Raw genomic sequence first — 19,508 nt, forward strand, 5'->3', positions numbered from 1 at the left:
AGCTGGTGGACCTCTTGAACACTAATGGAGGAAAAGACGTTGAGCAGCACATCAGGTACCAGGGTGCGTGTTACTTTGCTCGAACAATAAAACTTCGTCTAATACAGCAGTTACAATTGGAGTCACCACCTGGATAATTTTTTAGCAATCACCATGGTCCTCCACTTTCTGCACAGGCCAAATAGGTGGGCTGAATGGGGTAATTTTTAAGTCATTAATCTCTGCCATTCATCCAGGGGTGCAGTATTATTTGCCTAGGAGGAGGTAGTTCTAGTGGCTTCTGCTTGGTCTCCCCATCACAAAGCACCCACAGAAACCACCCTGGAGACCATGCCTGTTGTTGAGGTGGCTTTTTCTAATTGGCAGCTGTGGGAGTACCACAGGGTAGGTTTAGGAACTCTGTGTCAAACATGGAGACAAACATGTAATTTTCACAGACCCTTTCATGCTGTCCCTTCCCAGAAGATAAAGGAAAGCACAGACCAGACATATGTCATATTTAATAGCATTTAAAAATGTGGAGTGTAAACCTATCCAGATAGGAGGTAAGACAGAGTGTCACAGAGGGCTTGAAGGGCCCTCAACAGCCAAGAAAGCCAGTATTTGAGGTTTCTTGGGAGGAGACAGAACAAGGACAACTACAAATAAATCTCACTTGTTAAAATATCATAATTTATATAAATGATATGTTAAAACATAATAAAATATTGAGGCTACCTAGTACAGTAGAGCTGTACTGGGCTGGACTAAGCCCCTCACATATGCTCCCCAGCGCCAACAGTTGGTAAACATGTGAGTCCACATTGCAGCGATGAGGTAACCAAGGCACCAAGAGGGAAAGTGCTGGTCAGTGCAGGGCTGCACCCTCTGTACTTCCTAAGAAGCCCCAGGAGCTCTCAGCAGAGGCTGACACCCCAGCTGTGTGGATCCAGTGTGGTAACTTGGTGCCCTCTGCTGCTGATCCAGGACTTTTAAGCTCACGAGTTCTGGGGAAGGAGGGAAACGAGTCAGTGTTCAATTGGTCGTAGAATATTGCTCTACTCCATTGGGATCTCTGTCTCCTCAGTTCAAATCAGATTTGGCCCTTCTCTGAGGGGAGTAATGCCCTGACTTTTTCTCCCTCCATCCCATTTTCCTGCCCTCACCAGGCTCCTCTGCGTCTCCATCAGCAGCGTCACCTGTCTCTGTTTCCACCACAGAAGGGAGTGAAAGGGCTGCAGGATTCCAGGTCAAGACAAGGAAATGAAGCACAGTGCCCCCTCCTCCAGGGACAGTAGTGGCCTCCCAGAGAGAGCAGCTCCTGCTCCCACCACACTGGGCACCAGGCTCACACACAACCTTTCTCCCCCTTAGTTCCCAGGCCTCCTCCCCTGCAGAGGCAGGTGCTGACCCAGCAGGGCCTGCCCCATCTGAAGCTCAGCATCCCTCTCTCCCTGAGCCAGCAGCTCCTAACTGGAAAATCCACCAGGAAGCCCAGGGGCACCAGCACACAGACCCAGCCTGGACAAACACATGTGCCACATGATCTGCTGCTCCCCTGCCTACAACAGCCCATGCAGAGGACACTCAGGATCACTGACCCTCTGCACCTGCCCAGGCGCTCAATCTGTACTTTTGCTTCCTCCTACTGATGTGGTCTTCCTTTTTCCTGAGGCTTCCCTGGACTCAATACCTCCACTCCATCAAGGACTCACATAGGCCACAACCCTAACAGGTCACATGGGTCTTCTTCCCAAAGCAGATTAGCAGGTTTCCTGAGATCCAGCAGTGTGGATTGTTGGCCTGCCCTCTGCACCCTGGGATTGCCATGGCCATACCCCAGGTCTCCCACCCGGGGCTCTCCTATAGAGTGATCTCAAGTGTCACATTTACTGCACATTACCACATGGGCACTGGAGAACTGCTATTCACATCATAGAGCTGAAACTGGGAACATCCCGAGAGTCAACATTTAAAGTAGAAATTTGCACAAATAAACAACAGGCCTTTCCCACTCTGTTCTTGGGCACAGCCCTAGTGATATTCCAAGCAAACATTTCTGACCAGAGGAAAGTAGAACTAACATTCCCCTTGCTCCCCCTGCTGGAGAGGCCACAGGTGAGAGCAGCAGAGAGTGCACAGTTGCCTGGCCTACTAGTGGAGTCACCTGGAGGGACCCTGCTGTGGGGCAGTCTGCCCTAGCCTATGGGGACCAACACCCCTAGGGGCTACCTGGGAAAATTCCTGACATCAGAGAAAATGAATAACCACAGCTGCCCCCAAATGGACTGGTCTCTTTCTCCAGATGGTCACGGTCATCAGCTATTCTCCTGTCCATGTCAACTGCAAGGCCACTAGGAGGAAGAGCTGTGTGGTGGGGACTGGGAGGCCTGAGTGACCCAGAGGACATATTGAGGAGGCAGCTCCTGACAGGGGGGCGGAGGTGCTGCACACAGAACAAAGGAGGCGCCTGTGCTGCAGAGCCACGGGCCTGCTGTATACGGACCTCCCAGGGCCTGCACTGGTGGGACTCTGGCAATGTCAGTCTTTTTCTTGTTTGCTCGTGACACCTGGAGAGGCTGGCAGAGAGCAAGGCAGACAGGAAGGAACCAGAGGCATCAATGCTCATGGGATTCTTCTTCTATTTCTAAGCACCCAAAGATCATGACTCATTTATTCTGTGTCCCCAGGAGGCCATGATAATCTAGCCCACACCAATCAGCCCACCATTCCCAACACAGCCCCATGGACAAGCCAGCAGGGCCTGAGAGACAAGGACAGAGCAGGAGCCATGGCACCACAGCTGCTCACTCCTCACCCTGCAGCCAGAAGAGGCTACCGCTGGACAGTGAAGGAGTTGACGGCCCTGGCTTTGGGCAGCACTAAGGGGGGTAGCTGGAGGCTTGGCTTCCATCCCCTCACAGATACACAGACCTCCATCCTCTCTTCCAAAGGCTGCTCAACTCCACGGCTCTCTGAACAGCAGGAGGCATGAGGGGCCCTACATCCCAGACAGGCCCTGCCATCTTCAGTCACTGAATGATTTTCTCACCTGAACCCTCTTCAGCTAATGTCCTCCTCTTCCTGCAGGAAGGAATACAAGAAAATAATCCCAGCAGTAACAGTGCATACCACCACAAAGGTGGCCAGTGGCTCTCAAGCAGCAGTGCAGTCCCTGAAAGCAGGCTTGTTACACTCTGGGTACCACAGTCTCAAGGCTTCTCCCCTCTCACCACCCAGGGTCACTGACTCACCTGGTAGGAAACTCCGGCAGGAATGCCCAGGCTCACCACAGGACACAAGGCCAGTGCTGTTGTTCCCTCTTGAAAAACCAGCCTCTATCTCAGAGCAAAGCCTGTCCAAGGAAGGGACATCACCTTTGTCCTTGGAAAAACCCACAGAGCACTCCTAGGCACATTCCCACCCTGCTAAGTTGTTTATCTACAAATAACAGGAGAGATCTGCTGCGCCAGGTGTCCCTGACTCAGTCAGGCTAAGTGGGGATCCATAGCAGCCCCCTAGCAGCCACCAAACAGCATGAGACAGGGAAATACCTGGGATGCCAGATGACCCTCCCAGTAGTTTATGGTGATTGATAACAAGTTGGGAAACCATGTAGTTCAGCATGAACACCCCTCTTGGCTTAAACCAATCAGTTCAAATGAATACCCCTTTTGTACTGACCAATCACCCCTACCCAACTTGTTCCCGCCAGTGAATGTGCTAATCATGTTTTAGAGTTGTTATTTGATTTCCCGCGGTGTGTAATGATTTGCTATGATGTATGTGAAGTCCCTGCCCTCTCCAAAGAATGTATAAAACTGCTGAAAACCCTGTGCTCGGGGCCTCTCAGCGTCACCAGTTGCTGTGTGTGTGCATGGAGGACTGAGCTAGCTCGCAATAAACACGTCTTTGCTGCTTACATAGATCTTGGGTCTCTGGTGGTCTTTGGGGGTTCCAAATTCGAGCATAACACTCTGTATCCCACATAGCAGCAGGACCTCTGCTCTTGTCCTTGGGGAATCCTAATGGACACCCAGGTCTGGTAGGTCCCATTCACATAGGGAAAAACACCCCAAGACTGCTGGGTGCCCTGGCTCCGTGGTTCCCCATCCTGAAGCCAGGTCACAGAGATATTCTGGGGATAGAAGCCAAAAGCCCAACATGTCATGTGGATGGTGTCCTCCAGGGCCTCACCACAGGTCACATTTACTGCTGGGGACACTAGAGAAGAAAGGGCAAAGTTAGTCAGGCATGTGACCAAAAGTCGCTCCCCTCTAAGGGATGGAACAGGGCTGGTCTTCTCCACTCTTCTGACTATTGTCAAAGTCCTCATTGAGCCCAGATCCTGAAAGTCTGTTCTCAGCCTGGGGCCTGAGTCCTCTAACTAGCAGGAGCATGGGCCTCTGGCTTGTGGCCTCACATTCTCACTTCCACATATTGAAATTGAGGAGAGACTGTTTCAAGGACTCCTGGTTTTTGGGGTCCAGAAGGGCATTTTGGGGAGGTCCAGGGTTGTGGAGCCAGGTTGGAGCTCTCTATATTAGCAAGCTGGCAGGCACTTAGGCAGGGGGGCTCACTAGTGTCTGGGCACATACAACCTCTTGTTTCTGTCTAGTGGTGTTACAGGACAGGAAAACCACAACAGACACACACAAAAGCTCACACAAGTTCCCCTGGACAGAGGCTCCAGAAGAGAGGGAGGAGCCCTTCCAGGAGACTTGATATCCCCTGAGTCTTCCACAAAGCTCTCCCTGCACGTGGGCCTGGTAAACCTTGCTTTGAATGCCATCTGCATCCCAGGAATTCTTGACTTCCATTGCCAAGGTCTGAGCTGATGATGGTTCTACTTTCCAGCTGCGTGTCTCTGGGTGGTAGGAGAGGAAGGGCTCCCCATCATAGTGGAAATCCTAGAAGCCCCTGGTGTGGTTGTCCTCTTCAATCTTGCAACCCCAAGTCTCCTGGAGGAAATGAGACCCTGCCCCCACCCACCAGTCACTTCTCCATCCCCTGGCCCTTATGCCTCCCTGCCCACCAAGTAGAAACTCCAGCCCACAGAAGACCCCCAAAGTAATTCTCCTCAATATCCCATGTGCTGAGCTGCATGGAGCCCATTTCTTGCCCTCCCCAGTCAACTGCAGTGAAAAGAGACAGGACCCTGCTCTTTGCCACCAGTCTCCCAGGAGAAAGCTCATGTCACCCTTGCTCCCACCCACACTCACCTCCTTTCTTCTCCTGCTGGGCATTGATTTCTGCCAGGTTTGCTTTTAGATTCTTGCCGTGCTCTATCAACTCCCAGATCTCTGTGTCCCAGCTCTCAGTTCCCAAAGGTTTTTCTTCCCATAGCTCCTGGGGCTTTGTACTTTCTTTATCGTGACTATCATAATGAAGGGAGAGCTGATGGTCCCAATGACAATCAGCAAAAAACCTTGATTGCACTGATCCACCTCGGGACCTCACTGTGAGGTTATAGTGAAGACTGTGGGTCCCTGTGCAAGAGGAAACAGCTGATGACCCTTCTACCTGTGAACAAGTGCTCACCAATGCTCACCACAAAGGCTCTGCTGTCCTGAGCACCTGAGGAGGCAGCAAACACACAGACAAAGGGACAGAAGATAGATTTCCAACGCAATGAAGACAGGAAAGTAGAGAGGAAGGAGAGGGGAGGTGAGGAACAGAGAAAGGGGAAATGGAGCGGGGCAGGCATGTAGGCCAGGGCCCAAGACAAGGCCACAGACTTGTTTAGGGAATAAGGAATATTTGAAATGAGAGGCTGGAGCCAGGTCCTGTGGCACACACTTATAACTCCAGCAGCTTGGGAGGCTGAGGCTGGAGGATCGCAAGTTAAAAACCAGCCTCAGCAAAAGTGAGGCACTAAGCAACACAGTGAGATCTTGTCTCTAAATAAAACATAAAAAGGGCCAGGGATGTGGCTCAGTGGTCGAGTGCCCCTGAGTTCAATACCTGGTACAAAAAAAAAAAAAAAAAAAAAGAGAGAGAGTGGTAGGGACTGCCCAGGAAGGGTGAAGGATGGGAGGACCCATGACCACAGGTATTCAGCCCAGGCAGGGCAGGGGCCCAGAGGGGTGTGCTGCCTCTGTACAGACTTCTCACAGATAAGGTGGGGCAGGCAGGAACGGCAGTAGGAGGGAGGGTTGTACCTCCAAAAGTGTTGAGTGCTGTTGTACCCTAAAGGAATGTAAAGCTGTGGGCTGGGTCCTAATCAGCATCTTGAAGCTCCAGATTGAGAGATCCTGCTAGCATCTCCTGGGACTCCACAGGTCGCAGTTTCCAAAGACCTGATACATCTTTTCAATAGATGGCACTAGAAAAAATGGATTTCCAAATGCAAATAACAAAGTTGGACAATTTACTTACTCACATACAGATATTTACTCAGAACTGGGGATGTAGCTCAATGATAGAGTGCTTGCCTACAATGTGCAAGTGCCTAGGTTCAATACTTAAGAGTGTGTGTGTGTACACACACACACACACACACACACTTAAAATGAAAAGTAAACTATAAAACCAAATAGTCTTAGAAGAAAACACATTGGCAGCTGGACGTGGTGATGCATGCCTATAATCCTAGCCACTCAGGAAACTGAGGCAGATGAATGCTAGTTCCAGGCCAAACTGGCAACTTAGTGAGACCTTGTCTCAAAATAAGATATTGAAAAGTCCTGGGGGTAGCTCAGAGGTAGATCGCTTACTGGCATGTGAGAGATCCTGGGTTCAACTCTCACTTTCATATATATATATATATATATATATATATATATATATATATATATATATACACACACACACACACATACATTTCATATAAATATAGATAGATAGATAGATACACATACATATACACACACACAAACACACACATAATGGAAAATGTGTTTGCAATAATCTTCACAACAAAGGATTTGACCACATTTTCAATGATAAGACACAAAAATCACAGACACTATAGAAAAATAATTAATAAATTGGACTCATCCAAATTAAAAACATACAAACTTCAATATATCAAAGGATATGCACAGAAATGATGACCTGCAGGATGGGAAAAGATATTTGCAAGTCACATATCTAATAAGAGATGAACATTCAGAACATTTGAAGAACTCCCGGGCTTAGATTAGCTCAGTTGTGGGGCACTTGACTAGCCATGTGCAATGTCTGAGATTGATCCCAGCTCCACATACAAGCAAACAAAAAAGAATCTCAATAACTCAACCATATAAAATATTTCAACCTATTCAGAACTGGCAAAGGCAAGTTCCCCAAGGAGTTATACAAATAGCCAATGAGCACTTGAAGAGATGCTCAACATTAGCAATCATTAGGGAAATGAAAATAAAAGCACAATAAGATTCCACTTTGGATCCATGAGGATGGCTACTGCTTAGAAAAAAAGAATGCAGAACAAACAAGTCCCTAAGTACATAGAAAACTGCAGCACGGGTGCACTGCTTCCTATATATACAATGGAGCAGCTGTTATGAAAATTGGATGGTGGTTCCTCCAAATGCTCAAAGGATACTTTCTAAATGATCCAGTAATTCTATTTCTGGATATAAACACAAAAGTAGTGAAGGCAGGTAAGTGCAGAGATATTTGTAGGTGCAAATGTATAGCAGCATTGTTTCCCAAAGCCAAAAGATAGAAGTAACCCCAGTATCTATCAACTGAGGAGCATCTAATCAAAATATGGCTTTTATGCAGAATTGATATTATTCAGCATTAAAAACAAAGGACATTCTGACAATTGCTACACCACGGATGATCATGAGGACATTATGCTAAGTGAAGAAGACTGTCATGAAAGGACAAATTCTGAATGACTGCACTTGTATGAGGCACTTAGGGAGCCAATTCGTAGAGACAGAATGTAGAATGCTACAGAAAGAAGACAGGGCCTGGGGTGGGGAGGATGGATGCTTACTGTTTAATGGGTACAGAGTTTCAGTTTCCACAGATAAGGTGGGGCAGGCAGGAACGGCAGTGGGAGGGAGGGTTGTACCTCCAAAAATGTGAACACACTAAATGCCACTGAATTGTACACTTAAAATGGTTCAAATTTTAAACTGTACATTATGTCTATTTTACCACAGTTAAACACCAAACAGAAATCAGGGCAGTGTACTACAGATTAATGTAGAATCAGAAAGAAGAAGGAGGTGTAGGCCTGAAAAGAGAGAATCAAGGCAGGTGGACAAGTTGCACAACCTGGGGGAAGCCTTCAGAATGGGAGGGGATGGTGGGAGCTGGTCACACCCCCAAAAAAGCACCAGGTTAGAAAACCATTATGGGTGGTTGAGGGGTTGCTCAGTGGGGAGGGGGGCATGGTTGAGTCTTGGGTCCAATGACCAGAACAAAGAAACGAATAACCAAACAAAAACACTCCAGGAGGAAGCTGGTGCTGGGAGAGGACAGAGTAAGGGAACAGCAGGAGCAACTGAGTAGCAAAACACAGATTTTGGATACATAGTGAAGGGAGCCAAAGTCCTCTGAGGTAAAGAAACCAGAAGAAGGGGGAAGGTCAAGAGGTAGGTGGACCAAGAGCCTTCTTCTGGTATGATGGGGAAGAGATTAGTGATCTGGGCAAGGAATGAACTGGAGTATGCGGGATGAACATGGCATACAGGTGACCCTAGGAGAACTTGGGTTAGGGTGAGGACAGGGGTGTTGTTTTGGATGAAGGCAAATGAGAGTGGCTGTAGTGATTGCAAAGTTCCCACCAGAGGGGGCTTTGATAGATAGAAGTTGGTGAGAGCTCAGGGTAGCTCGGCAGGCAGTGTGTGCAGGAAAAGGTCCCACAATCTAGAGATGCAGAGGGACCAGGGAAAGAGAGTAGGGTGGAGTATGGAGGCCTTCAAAGGGTGAGGGTTTAGATGAAAGCAGTCTAAGGTCCATCAAGAAGGAGATGTCTACACTATAGGGAGAAAGAGGATGCAGGGCTGAGAAGAACAGGGAGGTCAAGGTAAGCTCTGCACTGTGCTTAAGGCCAATGTCAGCACCAAGATTCCTCCAGGGGACTCGGAGCAGTGGGGATGAAGAGAAGACTCAAGGACAGATGGCTCCACCAGAAACTTAGGGTCATCAGGCTGGGAGTGTAGCTCAGTGGCAGAGCACTTGCCTGGCATGCTTGAGGTCATGGGTTTAATCTCAGCACCACAAAAAAGAAAAAGGAAAAGGAAAGAGCAAAAACAGTTAGGTTTCTCAAAATTCTAATTTCATTCTTCATAGAAATGGGAAATTTTTTTCTAAAATTCACAGGGAACCATAAAAGACCCAGTTATGGTTTAGATAGGAGGTGACTCCCAAAAGCTCATGTGGAAGATAATGCAAGAAAGTTTAGAGGTGAGATGATTTTGTTATGAGAGTCTTAACATAATCAGCATATTAATTTCCAGAAGGTGTTAACAGGGTGGTAACTGAGGCAGTTAGAGTGCCACTGGTGGAGGTGGGTCATTGGGAACATTTGTCCTTGTTGGGTGGAACTCACACTCTCTGCTCCCTGGTACCACGTCCTGAGCTGCTTTCCTTTACCTCAGTCAGCTGCATGATATCCTGCCTACCTTGGGCCCTGTGGAATGGAGCCAGTGATCTATGGAGGAGACCTCTGAAACCATGAGCTCAAAATAAACCTTTCCTCTTATAAAATTGTTCTGGTCTGGTCTTTTGCTCACAGCAGCAAAAAAAAAATTGCTGACTAAAAGAGACCCCCCCAAAAAACAAAGCAATATTGACCAAAAAGGACAATGCCAGATTTCAGCATAGATTACAAAACTACAGTAAATAAAACAGCATGGTATCAGCAACAAAACAAATGCTATGACCAATAGAAAAGAACTCAGAAATAAACCCACACATGTATAGTGCATGGATTTTTGACAAAGGTGCCAAGTATACAATATGGGAGATGGGTATCTCAAAAAAAACTGCTGAGAAACTAAGATATTCACAAACATAAGAATAGATCCTTATGTCAGCCCTTATATAAGAATAAAACTCAAAATGCATTGAAGATTTAAATGTAAGACCTGAATCAGGGGGTGATAGAGCTGGCCCATAGTTCCAGTTACCCAAGAGGTTGATGCAAGAAGACCACATGAGTTCAAGACCAGCCTGCGCAGAAGAGCAACAAACCTTCCCAAAAAAATCCTACTTGAAACTATGAAATTTACAGAAGAAAACACAGGAGCAAAGTCCCTGAAATGGGTCAGGACAGAACTTTCTCAGCTATGATTCTCAAAGCACAGGCCACCAGAGCAAAAATAGAACAATTGGATAGCTTTCAACTAAAATTATTTTTCAGAGCACGGAAAACGAGGGTGAAGAGACAACTCACACATTGGGAGAGTATTTACAAATCATACTTCAGACAAGGGGTGACTATCCAAAATATACAAGGAATTCAAACTTCCCAATAACAAACTAAATAACCCAACATACAAATGGCCAAAGAAGAGACATTCAACATGGTGTATCAGAGGCTGTTCTGCATTTCCAGTTGCTCTGTGGTTTGGGATTCAAGCAGTTAGGAGTACTACTTCTCAGGTGAAGTGGGTGAAAGAGGAAATTCACTGAAATTCAATGGACAGTCGGAGGCTCTTAGAGGCTCAGAAATTCAGGTGCATTAAACATAGTAGGAGACATACATTGAAACTAAGCTGGTTGTGTCAGTGGCACTAGTTTACCACAGAGGAGAGGGATGACAAAAACACAGAGAAAAGCACATTTGGCACAGAACAATATGGAGATCAGAAAAACTTTTGTATTCAGCTGATCCAGAGGTTTGCAAGGTGGATGGGTATTTGAAAAGAGCTCTGTGTTTCTCAACTGGCAAGCAGACAGCTAAGGTGGGAACCATTTTGAGGAGGTCAAGCTTCCTCTTGCTGCTGTCAGAGCCCAGGAGATCCTAACAACTATCACCATAAGGTCCCAACAAGCACCTATGGCGTGGACTAGATTGCACCTAGAACAATTAGTGAAACAGGCATAGAGAGTACTTTGCTCAGGGGGACTAAAGTCAGAGAAAGGGCAACTCAATGTCCCATTGAGTCTGATGGCTCACATGACCTCCCTGAAAAGGGTTGGGAATCTGAACAGGAGGGCATGAGCACACTCAGGGACTAAACCTGGGAAGGCCATATTTGTGGGCAGCTGAGTGTGTGACACCTGTGCAGGGTTGGCTCTCCTGCCCTACAAGTAGAGTTCTTGGGAGGCTCCAGAGATCCAGACTCCCAGCAGAGATCTGCATCTGCCTGGCCATAGAAGTGTGTTGTTCTAATCTCTCCAGAGCAGATACCACCCAACCAAGTTCCCAAGGCCTGAACAGACACAAGCCAGAACCACCAGTTGAAACTCTGTAGCAGCCTCACCCTGGGAGTGCATCAGTCTGGTCTGTTGGAGAAAACTCCAGTCAACAGTCCTTCCCATTCCATCGCCCCTTACAGTGGGAAGAATCTGAGAGCTATTTCAACCAGCTTCAATTTTAGACCACTCCTGCTGGCAATTTTGTGAGCAATATAAAAAGAGGAGGGGTTAACAACTCCCAGAGCTTGGTCTCTGTCTTCATATAGCTGAAGAAGAAATGGAAAGAGGGACAGTTGGACAAAGGCAGTGACCATCATACTCATCAGCAGTTTTGACTACCTCAGTAGAGAAATTCTTTTCTTTTCTCTTTCTTTCTTTCTTTCTTTCTTTCTTTCTTTCTTTCTTTCTTTCTTTCTTTCTTTCTTTGTGATTGGCAGAGGTGGGGGGTACTGAGGATTGAACACAGGGGCAGTCAACCACTGAGCCACATCCCCAGCCCTATTTTGTATTTTATGTAGAGACGAGGTCTCCCTTACTTGCTTAGGGCCCCACTTGCTGAGGTTGGCTTTAAACTCAGGAACGTACTGCCCCAGCCTCCCAAGCCAATGGAGTTCCAGTTGTACACCATACTGCCTGTCTAATTTTTCATTAAGAACGATTTTATTTTGGTGGTCTTGCTGTGCTGATTATTTCATGTATGCATATACCCATTCATATTTGTTTCCTTTTTGTCTCATTTTAGAATTTTTTAAACAATAGTTATTTTCTCTCGTCTTTTGGGTGTTAGGGTTGCTTTTTATTTAGGTATTGTTTTGTTTTTGTTTGTTTATGCCTCTTGTTTCTCTTTTTCTCCTCTCTTCTCTCACCAACAGCCAAATTTTCCTGTTCTCTCTCTCCCTTTACTTTTTTCCCATTTATTTTACTCTTCCTTCTTTATAGCCATCACTTGCTACATCTCTTTTGTATTCCCTCTGTTCACATTTTGAACATTCCAAACTTTCCATTACTATCCTATTAGATTTTCTTCTCTCTTATTGAACAGCATTTTCACTATTTTGTAGAATATCTAATTTATACAACTCCTGCTCACAACATTCATGCTGTTGCAATGATTAGTTCTGTGGCTGGTATAGTTGATACTTGTTGTTCATTTTAATGTCAGAACTAGTACATGGATATGTGTATTATTGTTGTTGGAAATTGCTGACCCAACTATTCCTGTTTTGTGGTAATTAGTGTTGTACATGTGCACCACGTATTGACTTTAATGATGTCTATTGTTTGTTTCAGTTGTTTAGAATTTTGGTTTCTTTTTTCTGTGAAGTTCTGGGAATCTACAGAGATATTACCATTCACAGGATAGACACTCTACTACTGAAATAAACCCATCCAAAAGATAGCATATCTTAGTGCTGGGCATGCCTCTAATCCTAGGGGCTCGGGAGGCTGAGGAAAGAGGATGGTAAGTTCAAAGACAGCCTCAGCAAAAGTGAGGCACAAAGCAACTCAGTGAGACCCTGTCTCTCAAAAAAATACAAAAAAGGGCTGGGAATGTGTCTCAGTGGCTGAGGGCCCCTGGGTTCAATCCCCTTGTACAAACAAACAAACAAACAAACAAAAAAACAAAAGATAGTGTATCTTGCTACACATACAAATTAATCACACTAACTTCAGCAATATTTAGCACAAAGAATAGAAGAGAAGAGAATCCAACTAAACATCAGATACTATGTGGGAATGAATCAGGGGGCCCTTGGGTCCCATTCCTGCACATCCATTCCTACAGCAAAAGAGAGAGAATGAACACAAAAGCTGTGGGTACCATCCTTCTGAGGGTTCTCAAATTAGAGTGCTCTGTGGCAAGAGAAGGCTGTGCCCTAAAAAAGCCCACACATAAGAGCAAAAAAGAAATCCATCCCAAAAGATGCACAAAACCAAACACAGGACAAGAACTATAAAAAACACAAGCTAACACAACACCTAAGTTCATAATTCTCCAGAAAATGACTCTAAAGATATTTGAGTGTATGAGATATCAGAATAACAATTAAGAAGAATGATTATTAAAATAGTCATAGAATTTCCAGAAAACACACACTCACACACAAAAAAAACCACACACACACACACACACACACACACACACGCAAAAAAAAAACAGAAGGAATTAAGGAAGTCAGTGAAGGGTAGAAGGAGAAGTTCAATAAGGACTTAGAGATATTGAAAAAGAACCAAACAGAAATCTTAGAAATGAAAAAAAAATAAGTCAAATACAATCTTCAGTTGAAAGTCTTTCTAGTAGAGTAGACCATGCTGAAGACAGAATCTCAGAGCTTAAGGGAAAAGGGGCAAGCCTTGTACTTTCAGACAGTATTACAGAGAATAAGTAATGTGACCAGAATATATAAACTCTGGGACAACATCAAATTTAAGAATCCTTGGAATTGAAGAGGGTTATGAGAGGCAGGCTAATGGTGTGGATAATCTCCTCAGGGAAATAACAGAAAAATTTCCAAACCTTGAAAATGAGAAAGACATCCAATACAGGAGGCATGGAGAACCCCAAACAAACAACACCAAGAAGGAACCTCTACAGAACACATTACAATTAAAATGCTTAACATACAGAGCAAGGATAAAATGGTAAAAACCTCTGGGAAAAATCACATTTAAAGTCAAGTCAATCAGAATTACTCTGATTTCTTAGCTCAAACACTAAAATCCAGGAAGACTTTGAATGATGTGCTCCAAGCTCTGAAAGAAAATAACTGTCCGCCAAGATGGCTATATACAGCAAAGCTCTCCTTCTGAATCTAAATGGGAATAAAAATGTTCCAAGGTAAGAAGAAACAAAAAGAATTCATGAGTACTCAGATGGTACTATAGAAGATGCTTAAACCAATAATTCATGCAGAAGAAATAAAAACCAACTCCAGAGTTCACAAATGGATAAGTCTCATTTGAAGAGTTGCCAAGCAAATGAGAAACAGGACAAAGTAAACATTATAAATAAATCAAAATGGCAGGAGTTAACAGACATCTCTCTGTATAACATCAAATGTAAATGGTCTCTCCTCACCAATTAAAAAACATAGGCTCGAAGAATGGATTAAAACACAAGACTCAACTACATGTTGTTGTAAGAGAATTACCATACAGACAAAGACAGCCACGGGCTGAAAGTGAAAGGATGGAAAAGGATATACCATGTCAATGGAGCCCCCACAAAAAAAGCATGTTTATATTCTCACACACAAAACCCATACCTCAAGCCAAAATTAATCAGAAGAGATAAAGGTCACTTCATAGTGGTAAAGAGATCAATTCAAAAAGAAAAAAATAACTATAATAAATATTTAGAACCCATAAGATGGTGCCCCTAATTATACAAAATAGTCACTACACACATGACTTAAGCCCCAGTACAGTAACTGGTTGATTTCAACACACCTCTGTCACCAGTAGATATGTCATCTAAACCTAACTTTGTAAAGACTCATTGAACCATATATATATATATATATATATATATATATATATAAAATCAAATGGACTTAACAGACTTCTAGAGAATATTCCACCCAACAATAGTAGAATACACTTTCTTCTCAGCTGCTTATGCATCTTTCCCACAAACAGACCATATATTAGGCCACAAAACAATCCACACCAAATAAAAAAATTAATATAATTCCTTATATCTATTTGATTATATTGGAATAAAATTAGAAATAAACACCAAAAAAAAAACCTTTGGAATCTATAAAAACATGTGGAGATTAACTGATATACTTTTGAATGATTAATGAGTACTAGGAAAAAGTTAAAAATTCTTAGAGATAAAGAACAATAGTGATACAACATACCAGAACCTCAGCAACACTATAAGCTCAGTTCTAAGAGACAAATTTATAACGATAGTGACTATATTAGAAAATCAGAAAGATCCCACATAAACAATTAAGGGATGCATCTCAAGACCCTTGAAAAACAAGAACAAGCCAATTCCAAAACCAGTAGAAGGGAACAAATAATTAAGATCAGAGGTGAAATTGTTGAAATAGAGAATACAACAACAATAAAAAGGATCAATAACAAGAAGAGTTGGCTCTTTGAAAAGATATACAAGATTGATAATCCCCTAGCCAAACAATCAAAACAAAAAAAGAAAAGATTCAAATTAGTAAAACTATAAATGAAAAAGGAGAAATCATTACACATAACACAGAAATCCAGAGGCTTATTAGGAACAGTTTTGAAAACTTATACTTCAATACACTGAACAACCTAGGAAAAAATTGATAGGCTTTGACTGGGGGCGGTGGGCAGCGGCAGGGAGAGGGGTGGATAGTGCTGGAAATTGAATCCAGGGCCTTGTGCATAGGAAACAGGCACTCTACAGCTGAACTATGTCCCCAGCCCAAATTTGGTACATTTCTAGACACATATGACTTGCCAAAATAACATCAAGAAGACATAGAATACGTACATAGACCAATAACTAGCAATGACATAGAAACATTGGTAAAAAGTCATCCCTTTATGGTTTAGATAAGAAAGTGTTCCCAAAACCTTATGTGTAAGAAAATTCAAGGATTTTCAGAGGTGAAGTGATTAGATAAGAGAAGCATGACTAAGAAGTGGATTAATTCAGAAGAAACTACAGCCATACATGGTGTGGATGGAAGGTAGAGGTTACTGGAGATATATCCTTTGGTCTTATATTTTATCCCTGGTTCATGAAAAAAATCTCTCTGTCTCTCTCCCCTGCCCCTTGCTGATTGCTATGTGCTGAGCTATTTTTCTCCTCCATTTCACCATGATGTTCTGCCTGACCTAGGGCCCAGAACAATGGAGTGGACCAATGATGGACTGAGATCTGTAAAATCATGAGTAACAAATAAACATTTCATCTTCTAAAATTGTTCTTGTCACAACTTTTGGTCACACTAACAAAAATGCTAACTAAAACTCCACCCAACAGAGAAAACCCCAGGAACACAATGCTTCTCAGCTGAATTCTACCAGAATGTTAAAGGAGAATGCATGCCAAGATCCTCAAATTATTCCAAAAATAGAGTGGGAATGAACACTTCAAATTCATTCTATGAGCCAGTATCACCATCAGACCAAAATCAGTCTCACTATAGATCAATATCTCTGATGAACTTAGATGTAAAAATTCTTTTAAAAATATTAGCAAATTATATTCACCAACATAATAAGATGATTGTACATCACAACAAAGATGGATTTATTGAAATGATGCAAAGATGGATTAATATTCACAAATCAATACATGCAATATACCCCACAAGTAGAACTAAGGACAAAAATCACAGATTCATCTCAATAGATGCAAAGAAAGCCTTCAACAAAACTTGACACCCATTCATGATAAAGAAAATGAGGAAAGTAGGCAAAAAAGGAATTGACTTCAATATCATAAAGGCTCCATACAACAAATCCAAAGCCAACATCATAGTGAACGGGGGAAAACTGAAAGCATTTCCATGAAAATCTAGAACAAGTAAAGGATGTCTACACTCATCACTCTGATTCAATATACTATTAGAAATTCTAGAAAGAGCAAATAGGCAAGAGAAGAAAATCAAAGGTATTAAAATAGGAAAAGAAGAAGTCAAATTATCAATGATAATTTGTTTCAAATGAAACAATCCTATACTTAGAAAATCCAAAAAGCTCCACCAGAAGACTGCTAGAACCAATAAAAAATCCAGCAAAGTAGCAGGTTACAAAATCAACATACAAAAACCAAAAGCTTTTCTATACACCAATAATGGAACTCCTGAGGAAAAAAATCAGAAAAAACAATCCCACTCATTATAGCCTCAAAAAGTAAAATACCTAGGAATAAATCAAACCAAGAAAGTAAAATTTGACCTCTACAACGTAAACTATAGAACGATGAAGAAAGAAATTGAAGAAGACACAAGAACATGGAGAGAGATCCCATGTTCACAAGTAGGCAGAATTAATATTGCTAAAATGGTCATAAAATCAAAAGCAAGAAACAGATTAAATCCAATCCCCATCAAAATACCAATGACAGTTTTTCACAGAACTAGAGGCAGTTGAAAGAATAAAAGACCCAGAATATCCAAAGCAATTCTAAGCCTATAAAGCAATGCTGGGCATCACAACACCTGACTTCAAATAATGCTACAGAGCAATAGTAATGAAAACTGAATAGAAGACACAGAGACAAACCCACAGATATAGCCATCTGATCCTTGACAAAGGTACTAAAAGATACATTGGAGAAAAACAGCCTTTTAAACAAGTGATGTTATGCAGGGACCTGACTCACTGACCTGCACAGGAGCTCAGGGCTCAGGTAGGTCAGAGTCCATCCTGTCACCAACAGACACCCACCAGAGTCAGGCTCTGCCCAGTCCCACCTCACTGACCTGCGTGGGAGCCAGGGCCCAGGGTAAGCTTGGGTCTGCCCCCACCCCATGACCACCTGATAGCTCAGGTCTAACCCACTTCCATCCTGAGACACTGCAGCCATCCCCATAGCCTTCCCATGCAGTAGCCTCTACCTTGAGACAACAGACAGGGAGTAGAAGCAGCTGCATCTTGGAGCAGTCATCCCAAAGCCAGTATAAGGCCCACCTCTTCAGCCCCATCTCTGAAAGACATTGCATCCATCTTGGGGCACCTCCACTGCTATCTTGAGTTACCACCTGCTATTGCCACCACCTATAGTTGCTGAGATATGTAAAATCATGAGTAACAAATAAACATTTCATCTTCTAAAATTGTTCTTGTCACAACTTTTGGTCACACTAACAAAAATGCTGACTAAAACTCCACCCAACAGAGGAAAACAATGCTTCTCAGCTGAATTCTACCAGAATGTTAAAGGAGAATGCATGCCAAGATCCTCAAATTATTCCAAAAATAGAGTGGGAATTCTGGAATACTGGCAGAGTCTGGAAGCCCAACACCAAGGTAAGATACAGATAATTTACACAGATAAAGTTATAGGGTAGTGTGCGAGACCAAACTAGCACATAACCATGTATGTCTCCTCCTCTGACTGGTGCAGCATCATGGGTCACTCTGTATTCTGGTTGTCTAGGTAACCCAGAACTTTAGAGTGGAGCGACTGTGTTTCCATGCATGGGTGCATGGGCATGCCTTCCCACATCCCTAGGGATCCAATTATTTCACCTTGTAACCCTGCCCCCCTTGACCTTCATTGGATGGAAATTTCTAGAATTTAGAGCCCCCCTAATAAAACATGCTCACTTTCTCTTGCCAGCCTCTCATGTGATTCCTTACTCTCCAAGTTGCGGAGCTTGAGGCTGAGGGCAGAGGAGCCGTCCCCGAGTTTGAATTAAAGGTGAATTGTGTGTCTGTGTTTTATTCTGATGCCTTGGGAATTATTCTCAAGTGACCTTTAGTTAGCTGTCTGTGTGGGTCGTAGACAGCAGGGTAGACACTGTAGTATCTCAGATCCACACTGCAAGTAAGGAAATCACATAGATAACATGAAAAAATAAGGGAGGAAAGTGCCCCAAACAAACCAGGAAACTACAAAAACAGAACCCATGGACAGTACAGTTGATGATATGTCAGAGAAGGAGTTCAGAATGTTCATGATTAAAATAACTGTGAATTAAAGAATGACCTAAATGAGCAAATGTAGGCAAAAATTGATCAATCCAACAAAGATATAAGAGACCAAATACAGGCAATCAATGATGACACCAATAAACAGATAAAGGTGCAAATACAGGCATCCATTGATCACACCAACAAACAAATACGGGAGCAAATAGGTAACAAAAGATTACTTCAAGAAAGAGATAGATATTCTTAAAAAAAAATCAGAAATCCTTGAAATAAAGAAAAAAATAAACCAAATAAAAAACTCAACAGAAAGCATCACCAACAGACTAGATTACTTGCAAGACAGAACATCAGAGTAGAAAGACAAAGTATACAATCTGGAAAATAAAGTTGACCACACAGTGAAGATGGTAAGGAACCATTAGCAGAACATCCAAGAATTATGGATTGCATCAAAACACCAAATATAAGAGTTATTGGGATAGAGGAAGGCACAGCGTTTCAAACAAAAGGAATGCACAATCTCTTCAATGAAATAATATCAGAAAATTTTGCAAACATGAAGAATGAACTAGAAAATCAAATACAAGAGGCTTACAGGA

At 43.2% G+C, this 19,508-nt stretch overlaps 1 protein-coding gene and 1 pseudogene across 3 annotated transcripts in view; one reads left to right on the forward strand and one right to left on the reverse strand.

The window, feature by feature from the left end:
* LOC308650243 (MHC class I polypeptide-related sequence B-like) overlaps nt 1-19,508 on the forward strand; it is a 601,646-nt gene that overhangs the window by 249,258 nt on the left and 332,880 nt on the right. The gene's annotated exons all lie outside the window — the stretch shown is intronic.
* The window catches only part of LOC308649361 (MHC class I polypeptide-related sequence B-like), a 61,924-nt pseudogene that overhangs the window by 40,163 nt on the left and 2,253 nt on the right, over nt 1-19,508 (reverse strand). The window contains exons 2-4 of the transcript in view: nt 5,202-5,468; nt 4,646-4,957; nt 3,968-4,203 (exon numbers count right to left, since the gene is read on the reverse strand). The product of the transcript in view is annotated as an MHC class I polypeptide-related sequence B-like (transcript). The remainder of the gene's footprint in view (nt 1-3,967; nt 4,204-4,645; nt 4,958-5,201; nt 5,469-19,508) is intronic.

The sequence above is a fragment of the Spermophilus citellus genome, assembly GCF_964194105.1.
Source record: "Spermophilus citellus genome assembly, chromosome: 5".
In the NCBI taxonomy this organism is placed as follows: domain Eukaryota; kingdom Metazoa; phylum Chordata; class Mammalia; order Rodentia; family Sciuridae; genus Spermophilus; species Spermophilus citellus.